Source organism: Pelodiscus sinensis, chromosome 1 (assembly GCF_052426305.1).
Source record: "Pelodiscus sinensis isolate ZL-2025 chromosome 1, ASM5242630v1, whole genome shotgun sequence".
Taxonomy (NCBI): domain Eukaryota; kingdom Metazoa; phylum Chordata; order Testudines; family Trionychidae; genus Pelodiscus; species Pelodiscus sinensis.
In genome coordinates, this window is record NC_143052.1 from 234,234,331 (window position 1) to 234,247,382 (window position 13,052).

Consider the following 13,052-nt stretch of genomic DNA (forward strand, 5'->3'; position numbering starts at 1 on the left):
ATCACTGCATATCTCAGGGCTCCATGCATTCTCCTGCCTCACACCAGGAGCTGTATTTGGCACCCACATTCTCTCCTTCCCTTTGTGCCAGGCACTCCGTGTCCTTCACTTTTCACTATCCTCAGCCTCCAGTGAAGGAGGCTTAATTCCATCAGTGCCCATTGATGGAAAGGGACAAGCCTATGGCTGGTATCCTCTTGACCTCTCTTTCGCTAAATATGGAGCAGGCTTATGGAGACAGCATGTGTGGAAAGAACAAAGTCTCCTTTTCTCTCCTCTACCTCTGACTCCTTCTGCTGGCTCTGAATCCACCCCAGCACTGTTAGGTGAGTCACAGCACAGAGAGTAAGGAACAACATTCAGGGCTTTTCCAGTTTTCTGATTTTTAGGAAAATCAGTAGAGCTCTTCAAATGTGAGATCCAGAAGAACAATTGAAATCTTGCTGGGAAAATTTTTATGGCATTTCTTTTCTGAGGCTTTTTCTGGAATGATTGGAAATTTTGGGGAAGATTGAAAAGAAACTGTTAATATGACGTATTTTCTCTCAGAATGACGAGTGAATAAATATTTAAAGGAACGTTTAAAATAATATCATTACTTCTGCCTATCAGGCCTTCAAAATGCTTTCTAATAATAAGTAAGCACAATGAATAAATATTTCCCTAGAAATGAGGACTGTCAAGTGATTAAGGAAATGAATTGTGACTAATCATGTAATTAATTGTGTTCTTAAAAATGCTGTGCTCTTAAAAAAATGGAATCCATATAAACATCCAGAATACAAAAATATATATATGTTTTTGGATTTTTTTTACAACACAGAATACAAAGTGTATGGTCCTCACTTTTTTATTATAAATATTTGCACTGTAAAAATAAAAGAAATATTCTTTTTCAGTTCACTTAATACAAGTAATGTAGTGCTGAATCTGTATATCCTATTTTTATACATGTGTCGTTCTTGTATGTGAAGTTAGATATGTGAATTGTGAATGTGATTTTAATTCTAAATGTGCTAATGAAGGGCATTAGTGATACTTTAGGAACTTAATGTTTCTGTATTCAAACCAACAACCTCTGAAAGGTCTTGTTTGTCCTGTAAGCCCTAACCGTTGTTGATTCCAGAAAGACATGTGACTATGCCACCTGGTATTGGAATCCATCTGTAATCTGGTATTTTTCCTTAGGGATGGGCAGTCTAAAGAAAGGGTCTTCCCACCTCTCACCTCCCTCCTCCCCCGTCCACGTCGCCCCACTGAGGGAAAGTCTGTTTAAGGAATGGAAAGCTATCAGGTCTTTGTCTTCAGCTGTCCCGTGAAACTTTCTCACCCACCCTAAAAGGATACATGTGAAGAAACTTGGCAACAAAGAACTCTGAAAAAAGCTGTAGACCCAGGCCAGAATAAAGATCAACACTGACCTGAAATACTCTGTCTGAGATAAGAACAGATGTTTCGGGTAAGAATTTGCCTGTAACAAGTTTCTTAGTGGATTAGAACTAGTTGGCATTTTTTGTTTATTTTAACTTAGTAACTTACTTTGATCTGTTTGTTTTTACTTGCAACCACTTAAATCCTATGTTTTATATGCAATAAAAACACTTTTGTTTATTATCAAGCCCAGTGTAAATAATTATTACCTGCCAGAAGAACAACCACTGTCCATGTCTCTCATTGATAAAAGGAGGTGACCTTATAAGCTTTCTCAGTGTAAAAGTTTTACACCGAATAAGATGGATTTATTTGGGGTTTTGGTCTATTTTGGGGGTGGTTCCTGGATTATATAGCTGAATCCTCTTAAAGCTGAACTGCTTCAGCATCGTCAGGGGGAAACCAGAACTTCTGGCCCACTAGGACAGAGTGGTGGGAAGCCCCAAAGAGCAGGAAGGTGAGCATCAGAGGCTTGATCAGCACACTGGGGGACAATTCCAAGGGGATTTCTATGATCCAACCTGTCTCAGATATCTTCTTTGCATTTTGTCAAATCTGCAGTAAAAATATTCTTAATATGGACAGCATATGCTGGGTCAGCATCCAAAACTGCTGTAATGTGAAATATATGGCAGAATGTGGGTAAAACACAGAGCAGGAGACATACAACTCTTCCCCAAGGCAGCATTATTTCCAGTAAAGGTAAACAAACTTGTTTCTCGTAGTGAGTGCCAGAAAAAGTGGCATTATGGGCTATAAAGTTTTACATTGTTTTATTTCTGAGTTCAATTATGTAACAAAAATAAATCTACATTTGTAAGTTGCACTTGCACAATAAAGAGATTGCACTACAGTTGACTTGTGCAAGGTCAACTGAAATATATTTATTTTGTTCATCATTTTTATAATGCAAATATTTGTAATAAAAATAATACAAAGTGAATACTGTAAACTTTGTATTTTGTATTCCAATTGAAATAAATATATTTGGAAATGTAGAAAAGCATCCTAAATATTTAATAAATGTCAATTGGTAATCTATTGTTTAATTGCATGATTAAAACTGTGCTTAATCATGATTCATTTTTTGACTTAATCACATGAGATGACTGTGATGAATTGAAACCCTTGTAGAAACATAAATGTTGTTTATATCTGCATGTAAGGGCACCATTTATTGGGCTCTGGGGGGACAATAGCCCCCCTCTTGAATTTAAAACCCCTGGATTTCATACTTGAGGTCTGCTTTAAGCTTCATGCCCTGACTCCAGAGGTAAATCTTAACTGCAACAGAGTTTGAGCTGCTTACAGTTTTGCCCATGGGGCAGGGAGTTTGTTATAAAAAGAGGGAGGCACGGTGATTAAGAATAAGAAAAGGCTTGGCATTCAAATAATTGAAGGATCATTTCATCATCTTCAAATCATTGCTGGGTACTTCACTTAAGAGCTAGGAGGAAAAAAAGAGTAGGATTGAGAGTTGCGCTGCTGGGATTTGCTTTTGGATCAATGCTTTCAAACTTATAAATGTTTGTGAAAAAGGGGTGAACAGCGACTAATCCAAAGCTGAGTGCAAAGAGTTACAAAGGAATTTCACAAAACCAGGTGACTGGGCAACACAAGGGAAGATAGAATTCAGTGTTGATAACTGCAAAGTAATGCACATGGGAAAATATAATCCTAACTATATATCCAAAATTCTGGGTTCTAAAATAGCTGTTACTACTCAAGAAAGAGATCTTGGAATCTTTGTGGATAGTTCTTGAAAACATTTGTTCAATGTGCAATGGCAGTCTAAAAACTAAAAAGCTAACAGAATATTGGGAATCCTTAGGGGGAAAAAAATAGATAACACAAAATAGCATATTGCTTCTCTATAAAGTCATTTTATGCCGACATCTTGAATATTGTAGACAGATCTGGTCACCCCCTGTAAAAAAAGATAGATTGTATTTGGAAAAGCTACAGAAAGGACAACAGAAATAATTAGTGGTAAGGAACAGCTTCTATATGAGGAGAGATTAATAAGACTGAATTTTCAGCTTGGAAAAGAACTGACTAAAGGGTGAGGGGATATGCCAGATGTGTAGAAAATCATGAACGGAGTAGAAAAATAGAATAAGGATATGTTATTCATTCCTTCACTAACAGAACCCAAGAAGCTGACCCAATTAAAGTTATAGGCAGCAGACTTAACACAAACAAAATTATTTTTTCATAGTTAACTTGTGGAAATCTTCCCGGAGATGGTGGAAAGGCCCAATCCATAACAGGGTTCCAATAAGAACAAAATAAGTTCAAGGTCCATCAATGGCTATTAGCAAAAATGGGTAGGGAATGAGTTTTTCAATGCCTTAGTAGCCCCTGGATAGAGATGATGTGTGAGGAAGGGCGGATGAGGTTGGTTCTCCCCTCACCCTCCATTTGGTGCTTGGCTTGTACTGAGCATACTCAGTAACACTGCTGAAGTCTCTGTCCTCTGTCTGTTCAGTCCGTTCCCCTGGCTCTCACTCCCTTCTTCCCCCACCAAAAGCTGAAATGGTGCCACTGTCTGCATGATAATGTTAAGCCAGGTCTGTTTACATACCCTTTGTGAAATATAATCTTCCCTTTAGTTTGTAACAATAGTGGTGCTTTGTATTTTCAACATTTTATAATAGTTTCCTATGTGCCAAGAGGTTAAAAAATACACTTAAATACCTTAGTGTGAAGTTGCAGCTTCTTTCCTAATACTAACTATGTTCATCATTATCATCTGAATTTAAACTAAAGAATCGGTACTTATCTATTTCATTAATATATTCAACAGTACCTTTTATGTGCTAGTTAAATTATACAGAATATATTTCTCCTTCTTAAAGAAGTAAATAAAGTTTAGTTTTAATAAGCAAGTAACTACTGCAGATACTTCAATTTTTTTCAGAATTTCCATTTTCATGGGAAAAGGGAGCTGGTTTTTTCCATTCCTCCAAAATTTCAGGAAATTTTACTTCCTTCACTCTGCCTATTGATGCCTAGAACGTTTCCCAGAGTTTTAGAAGTGATCAAATGTGTTGCTCAAAAGTTATCTCCTTACATCCTGACAAACGCCACCAAGTTGAGTGTGGGGCACCACTTCATGCACTTCAGTAGCTCTTACCTGGCCAAATCCCCACCAGATATGGCACATTTGTCAGCCATGTTGCAGACACTGCGTAGCATGACTATACCTGCTGTGGATAGGGGACTCTTGTCCCAATGGAAGCTGCACTAGGTCTTGTGGCCAGCAATATGGCAGGAGTCTCTAGAGCGCATAGATCGAGGCTACTCAACTTTGGAAGCCCCGGGGGTGTCAGCCGACGGTCAGGGCTCCCTATATCTGTCCCTTAAGACCGGCTGAAGTTCTTTTAAATTGTGCTTGGTTCTGTTACAGCAACTGAAAGAGTCAGGTTAAAACTTAAACAGTTACAGGTTTATTAAAGAAGCTTATAAATCATATGGTTACAATGGCTATTGCTCTATATCTTAACTACTAGCAAAATATAGATACTGCTAGCAAAATATAGATCTTAAAAATGGTTACAAAGAAGATAAAGATAGAAAAATAGAAATAATGGTACCAAGTAACAGCTTACTCTTTCTATGTGTACACTTAAGACAGAGGACCACATCCAGGTACAATTTTTACCCCCTTCTGTGCCTCTCGACTCCAGCATGTCAGGCCAGGGCCGGTCCCTCAATTCCTAGGAAAGACGAAAATACGAGGTGGGCATCCCCATAGAACCTCGGGAGGTCAAACACCTAACCCGACCAGCAGGTAGAGGGTAGAATGACACTCAAAGTGAGTGTGTGCTGGGCCCATCTTATATACCCATGGGGTCACGTATTTCTCTTTCTTGTCTGTCATGCCAAATGGGGCTGGTCTGTCTTTTGTGAGACCAGTTCTTACAAGGGAGTTGTGAACTTAATTTACACTTGTAAGAGAGATAACTAAATTGGAATTACTGGGGATTCTTTTCTCAGTGGGAAATTCCTCTTCCAGGGACTGTGTGTGTGTTCGAATCAACATAGGTGCCAGCCGGTGGCAGTCTCGCATATCCTGATCTCTCCTCATATCTATGTTTCAGCTTCTCAGGATCAGATGAGCCAGCATAGACTATGCTGATTTTACTGCTCCTTCTCTGTCCTGTATGCTTCAGAGAGGCAAATAAGATGGATGAAATGGGGTGTGGCTGTCTGGCTACAGGGGGCCACAATGATACTCACAGCACATGCCAAGGGCCACAACTTAAGTGTGGTTTCATATACATTCATATATATATATATATATATATATATATATATGCAAATAGCTTCTTTCACACTGATGGGCATGAATACAAAGATTAAGCCTTAAGATGCAATGCTGGACCCAAACGTGGCCATGTGAGTCAGTCAGCACCTCTCAGGCTCTGCCCACAAGGCTAAGCAGCCAGCACTTCCCACAATGCCCCTGCACTCCTGGCATCTCTTCCCCGGGGGCTAGAAATGCTGACACCCTGTACCCATCTATTCCAGCCAGCCCATCTGCTTGCATCTTTCAGTGCTCACCCTGCCTGGGAGATGCCTCACCTCTGTGGATCATGTTCCAGTGGAGGCCATGTTCAAAGGATCCAACCCACAGGCCACATGTTGAATCCTGCATAAACCCAAACTGCACTGCGGGTTGCAAACAAACAGGCCGTGGGCCGCATGTTGAGTAGCCCTGGCATAGATGGTGGGTAGGAGGCACAGAGCGGGTCACACAAGCTCCAGTGGCGCTAATTCAGAGTCACCATGTAGAGACAGGGTATATGGCTCCTTGCTCCCACAGTTTTCTCCTGCTGCCTCTGATCCTGCTTCTCTAAGCCTAACGAGGAGGAGGAGCAGGAGTGGGGATTTTTGAGCATTTTTTTTCCTGAACCTGGTGATGGTGGATGCCAGGTAAGAAGAAATTTTTTTCTGAGTGTAAGCAGGGTCAGGGTAAACTCTATCCTGACATCTAGTGGCGAACTGTGGCAAGTGGTGCAAAGAGATTTCAGGGGCTGAGCCCAATTTGCATAGACACACCCACCCTGTCTAGTATGTGCCTCAGCAGCCCAAATCGTCACTGTGGGAGCCCCAGTCTTTCTCTTATTGAGGCAGAGGGGATAAAAGTGTTGTTACCCTGATTATGCGAATCAAGGACAATGGAATGGTGGAACTGTTTATGACAGAGGGATTCGCCATAAACTAAGTAGCACTCGCTAGACAAGGGGCATGGGTTCCAAACCCAGTCAAATTGAGAGAGGTTGGGGACAGGTCTTGGTACCTGGTGGTGGGGTGGCTCTGTCTGAGGGCCTGGCCTAAACAACACTGATTGCACTCCCTCCTCTCTCCACTGTGGAATATCAGAGTTAATTTAGATTCCACTAGGGGTCTAGTTGTGAGCTGTGGAGCTAACTTTGCTGTGGGCCAGCGCTACGAGAGCTGAAATCACTGTTGCTGAGCTGTGAACAAGAGCTGAAATCACTGTTGCTGAGGGGGGCCTGGTGCTGTGCTGCTAGCAGAGCAGTTTACAAGGGACAACCAGCAAGCGCAGGTGGACAGTAGATGCAGCTGGTGGGGCGACCTGAGGGCAGACAGCGGAGCGGCTGATGGCGGCCTGCGGCTGGTAAGAGCGGCAGCTGGCAGAGCAGCGGCAGGAGCAACCAGCTGGCAGCCCGGAGCGTGGACCGAGACGGTTGGTGGATTTGCGGAGCCGGACAGTGGAGGCGGCTCACCTGACGACAAGTGGAGTGTGGCGGAGTGACTCGCGTTGAGTGACTTGCGTTGACGGCAGCGGCACGGAGAGGCGGCGCCACCGCCGGGCCACGTAAGGTGCATCGATCCCCCACCCCTCGGGTGGACTTTTGAACCCTGGGATGGCACTGACCCAGGGCTGAGACTCTTGGGGTGTTGGACTTTTGGGGCTGAGACTCTTGGGGTGTTGGACTTTTGGACGTTGGGGAGATTTGTGGCTGGGGGGAGGGCCTTTGCTCATTGTTTGGTTGGTAAATCCGAGTTGTGGTGTTTCCCCAATTTAATGGTGTTTCCCCAATTTAATGCAGATGTCGGTTACCGCATGTTATTAAAGGTTTGCTACTATACTGAGGCTCTGTGCTTGCAAGAGGGGAAGAATTGCCTCTTTTGAGGCACCCAGAGGTGTATGTAAGATTTCCCAGGTCACTGGGTGGGGGCTCGAGCCGGTGTTGTATTACCTCGTTGGGAGGAGACCCCTAGATACTGAACCCGGCCCTATTGGGAGGAGACCCCTAGATACTGAACCCGGCCCTTGCTGCTGCTATTTACTCGGCCTGGCAGAAGGGTTACATGAGCATGGCAGCATTGGGTGGGTGTGTGTGTGTATTGAGGTGTGGGAGAGGCATGTGAGCCAACAGGGATGGGTTGAAACTGTCAGGTACGACAAAAGGGAGGATTATCAGGCTGGGAATGTAAACAGGTTGGGTTAGTGTAGAGCAGTGGTCACAATCAGGTTGATCATGAATGACTAGTCGATCCTGGAGACTCTCCCAATAGATGTCAATCTGCGGCAGTAAGACAGGTTTGCTGAAAGCAGAGTAAGCACGGCCAGCAGCATATGCTTAGGTGCCTTTCCCTGCCACCCACACTGCTCTTTCTTGCCAGAGACCCCTCTGGCTGTGTAGAATGAGGTAGGGGAAGGGAGGCACTGATGTCAGGGTGTCCCCGTGCTCCTGTACCCCATCTCTGCAGAGCAGGGAAAAGGGGAGAGCACAGGTGGCTCAGGAGGACTCAGAGCAGTCTTCACTGAAATTGAACTCTGAGGCTATGTCTACACTACAGGGTTTTTGCACAAAACCCTGTGGAGCATCCACACCTCAAACGCATTTTTGCACAAGAAAATCTACAGTCAATTGACAGAACAGAGGGCTTTTTGCGGTGTAGGTATACCTCTTCTGCAAGGCATAACTCCTTTTTGCGCAAGAACTCTTGTGCAAAAAGGTGTGTGTGGATGCTCCACAGGGGTTTCTTGCGCAAAAAGAGCCTACCACAAAAAGCACAGGTGCTCTGATGGCCATTCACAGAATGGCCATCAGAACTTTCTTGTGCAAGAGTCTCCATACAGTGTGGATGCTCTCTGGCACAGAAGTACATTGCTTTTTCGTTGTGCTTTTGAGGTTTGGACGTGCTTTTGTGCAAGAAGTTTTTGCAGAAGATCTCGTCTGCAAAAAGCTTTTTACGCAAAAGCCCTGTAGTGTAGACATAGCCTGCATGTGTGTGTGTGTGTGACTGACTGTCTTCTGAAAGAGGAAGTGCACTGTTTCGGAAAATTCCCTCTGCTCAGAGTCTTTCTCTCTGTGTGTGTGTGTATGTGAAAGAGAGAGAGAGAGAGAGAGAGAGAGACTCTGAACTGAAGAAATCTCAGAAACAGTGCACTTCCTCTGAGGGGGCAGTGTTAGTATATCCACCACCGGGTAGATTTGAACTTGGGACTTCTGGAGCTTAGTATATTAGGGTATGTCTACACTACCCTCCTAATTCGAAGTAGGAGGGTAATGTAGGCATACCGCACTTGCAAATGAAGCCCGGGATTTGAATTTCCCGGGCTTCATTTGCATGAAGCCGGCCGGCACCATTTTTAAATGCCGGCAGTTCGAACCCCGTGCCGCACGGCTACACGCAACACGGAGTAGCTAGTTCGGATTAGGCTTCCTAATCTGAACTAGCTGTACTCCTCATTCCACGAGGAGTACAGCTAGTTCGGATTAGGAAGCCTAATCTGAACTGGCGACTCCGTGCTGCGTGTAGCCGCGCGGCACGGGGTTCGAACTGCCGGCATTTAAAAATGGTGCCGGCCGGCTTCATGCAAATGAAGCCCGGGAAATTCAAATCCCGGGCTTCATTTACAAGTGCGGTATGCCTACATTACCCTCCTAGTTCGAATTAGGAGGGTAGTGTAGACATACCCTTAGTGCCTCTCAAGCCTGGGTTCTCAAACTGGCAGGCGTGCCCCATGTGGGGGGGGGGGAGAGATGTGAAGATATTCCAAAGGGGCGCAAGGTGACCCAGCCCCTACCGTCCCCATCAATCTCTCCTCCTCCTCCCCCCCAAGTTTTGCTGCTATTTTTGTTTCTCATCCTTGGTCAGTTCCTTTTTTTTTTTCCTCAACAAGTTTTGCTGCTATTTTTGTTTCTCATATGCGGGCAGTTCCTTTTTTTCCCCCTCAACAAGTTTTTCTGCTATTTTTTGGGGGGGGAGGGAAGGGTTGAGGGTTTCTCAAAAATCAAAAAGGAGGAGTGATGCAGAAAAGTTTGGGAACCAAGGGTCTACAGCTTGAGCTATAAAGCCAGCTGGCTCTCAGCTTAGGCTATAGAGCGCACTTGTTCTTATTTCTCCCTGTAAGTGGTCTCAGTACCACTACATGGGACAGTGAATCACACTCGCTAAGTGTGTGGGTTACACCAGCAGAGAGGGGAAGTACGTGGAGCCATGTATCTCCTGTACCCCTATGCCCAGGAGGTGCAAACCAGGGGGTGCAAATTAGGAGTGCACCAGAGGGTGCAAACAGGGCAGTCGCCCTGGAGCCTGTTGATTCAAAAGGGCCCCGGGCTCCCGGCCACTGTTGCTGCTACTGCTGGAGCGGCAACAGCCGAAGTCCCTGGTGCTTTAAATCACCACTGAAACACTGGGCAGGGCGCTGCAGGTGGTACTGAGGGCTGCCTGCCCCCAACCTCACACCTTCCACCTGAGGCCCCATGTATTCTGGGAACATAGAACCATCCACCTTGCCCAGGGGCACAGCAATTCTGTTGGCATCACTATTGTGGGCACAGTGTCACCAGGAATCATCAGGTCAGGGAAGTTCTGATCAGCAAGTGCTTGGCTTTGCCTTTAGCTTCAGAACATCCCTGCTGAGAAATTAGTAGCTTTGTATAATAGTTGGACTCCAGGTCTCACTCCCCCTCAATGAAATTTATTAACAGAGTTAAGATTGTGCAACTCACAACCACACAGACTGTCAGGCTTCCCAGAAAAGGAGAGGAGAGGCCTTGGAAAGACTGGATGATAATTCCCAGGGTCAAATTTCTATAAGATGTTCAATCGATACATGAAATATAAAGAGAAAAGCTATCCTTAATGAGAGGTGTGTCTCTTTAAAACTTGCAGAAATAGACCTCTTAGTTCTAGTTTTATTGCAGTACCGCGCACAAGCTTCCTCTTCCCTACTAAAAGACAGCCGCTGCCTCCACTGAGTTTTGTCTTCGCTTCAGATTAACTCTTGACCTGCCACACACAAAAACCACTGCCTCAAGTTTGTTGATTCTTTTAGCTCAACTTGGCTTTCCTAAGAATAGTATAGGCTAAAGCTTGATTAAGCTTAACCTTATGGAGCAAGTCTGCAGTGTTGATGCAGGCTACCATAACTTGATTGCCTTCCAATGCCTTCCCATAATCCTCTTCCACCCACCCCCACTGGGCAGCTCAACTGAGCAGGCTCAGTGTTGAAATCCACATTCACATGTTGCTTTCAGTAGAAGCATCAGCATGTCTCCAGCTCTGGTACTGAACTCTCTGATTGGACTGGCAGCTAAAAAGACCTCTTCTTAGCATGTGGCCAGCTGACCATAGGCTGACGCCCAGGGTCTGCTGGGCCTCTGCTGTGAGGCCAGCAAGAAAGATGATTCTGAGATTGAGACCTGGAATTCATTGTTCTATGATGACATCTGCAAGAAGTTGGCAGAGCCAGGGCTCCACCAAATGGGATCTTTGTGCCAGTAGATGGTCAGGAGTATTAAGAGTCAGTACTGGAAGGCCAAGGACAATAACTTCATGTCTGGCAACTCCATGAGAGGGATCAGCACTCTTCCAAACACAGAGCCCAGTTTTTAAGAGCTCTAGGCAGGGTTGTTGATAGACCAGGCAGACAGTACAGGGCACTCGTATCAGCACAATCTACAGCCCATTCTTGACCAAAGTGCTTTTACTTCTTCTCAGATATTGAGGCTACATCTGGACTGCAGAGTTTTATCGGAAAAATATATGCAAATTTCTTGTGTATCTTTGTGTATCTTTTTGTGGGTTTTTTTTTTCAGAAGAGGCTTTTCTGAAATTTCATCCATCTACACTGGGCTAAATTTAAGAAAGACCTCTTTTCGTACATCCCTTATTCCTCTCACCGAGAGGAATACAAGGATGCTGAAAGAACGCGCTCACTTTTTCGGCAGACACATTCCCTGGATGCGGCAGAGCTTTTCTGGGATACCTCTGGGATATAGCCTGAGATATGCTGTGCTCTGCACAATATAACATGAAAGGTTTGACACACACTGCAGCCCAAAGGGTGTAACCAATTACTTCATGTTCTTTTCATTTATTGTTGGGCAATGTTTTGCTTTAATCATGTACCAACTTACAAGATACTTTCTATAACATTGTTTATAGTAAGTCCTGACTGCAGAGCACCTATTGTGGATAGATGCTGATGAAAATAGGATAAAAAACAGGGCCTCTCACTAATTTTGGAGTGCAGAAATTAGATAAGTAAAGGCGGATTGATGCTTTCATGTACAAACATACAGTGTTAGGTGTAGTCAAAATCACTATAAAAGAGGGCTCTCAGGTGTGTACAGTTGGAACCTCCAGGAAAATCCCAGCAAGAACCATCCCTCTGTTGATAATCAATTGCTGAAGAATTCATCAGACCCTAAGGGCTAGTCTACACTACAGCTGTAAGTGGACCTATGTTATACCACTTCACTAATGTACCTGAAGTTAATCTAACTTAGGTTGACTTACAGCAGTGTCCATGCTGTTCTATGTCAACAGGAGATGCTCTCCCACCAATCAACATTACACTTTTTGGGGAGCTGGGGTAAGAAGAAAGTGCCCTGCCATCAACTAAAGGTGTCTTCACAAGACCTGCTAAACTGATGCCCTGTGCTGAACTCAGAAAAGGTGATTTAGCTATAAGTATAGATGTGGCCTAAGAACATCTTTGGGGCTGTGAGTATGACTATATTTGTAACTTGTGCAGGGGTGTTTGGGACTGATGTATGCTCGGATAAACATAACCTTGTTAGCGAGTCTGATAAAACTTGTAAGACAGACTAGAAATGGTACTTGTGAATGTATGTCTCTCTTTTTGGTCTTCCTAGGTTCCTATAGGCTTTAAATCTGAAGAGGGTGACAGAGGTGTTTTAGTTGAACTTGAAACTGTAATGAACAGAGCTGAACCCATCATGGTGCAAGATAGCATCACAAAATCTATTATGAATAAAGTAAAAGGCTACAAATGGCACACAATGTTTGAGAAAACACAGAAAAGACAATGGAGAGAAAGATTGCTTTAGACTATATGTGTGTAACTAGTTGATGAAAAATCATTTTATGTAGACAAAACTTATGTGTTATGATTACAGTAACTAGAAGAGGGAACTTTCTTTTTTCACTTAGGCTTCTTGTTGAATTATTGTGTGGTTTCACTTGTCTGTTTATGTAAAGTTGTAAGAACTGAGCTTAGAAAAAATTCAAATGAAAAAGTATTTTAGTAGTGCGAAATAGATAATAGCACTTGTGTGTATGAGATTCTAAAAGGTGTGGCAGAGTGAGTCAAACAGTCATCATTA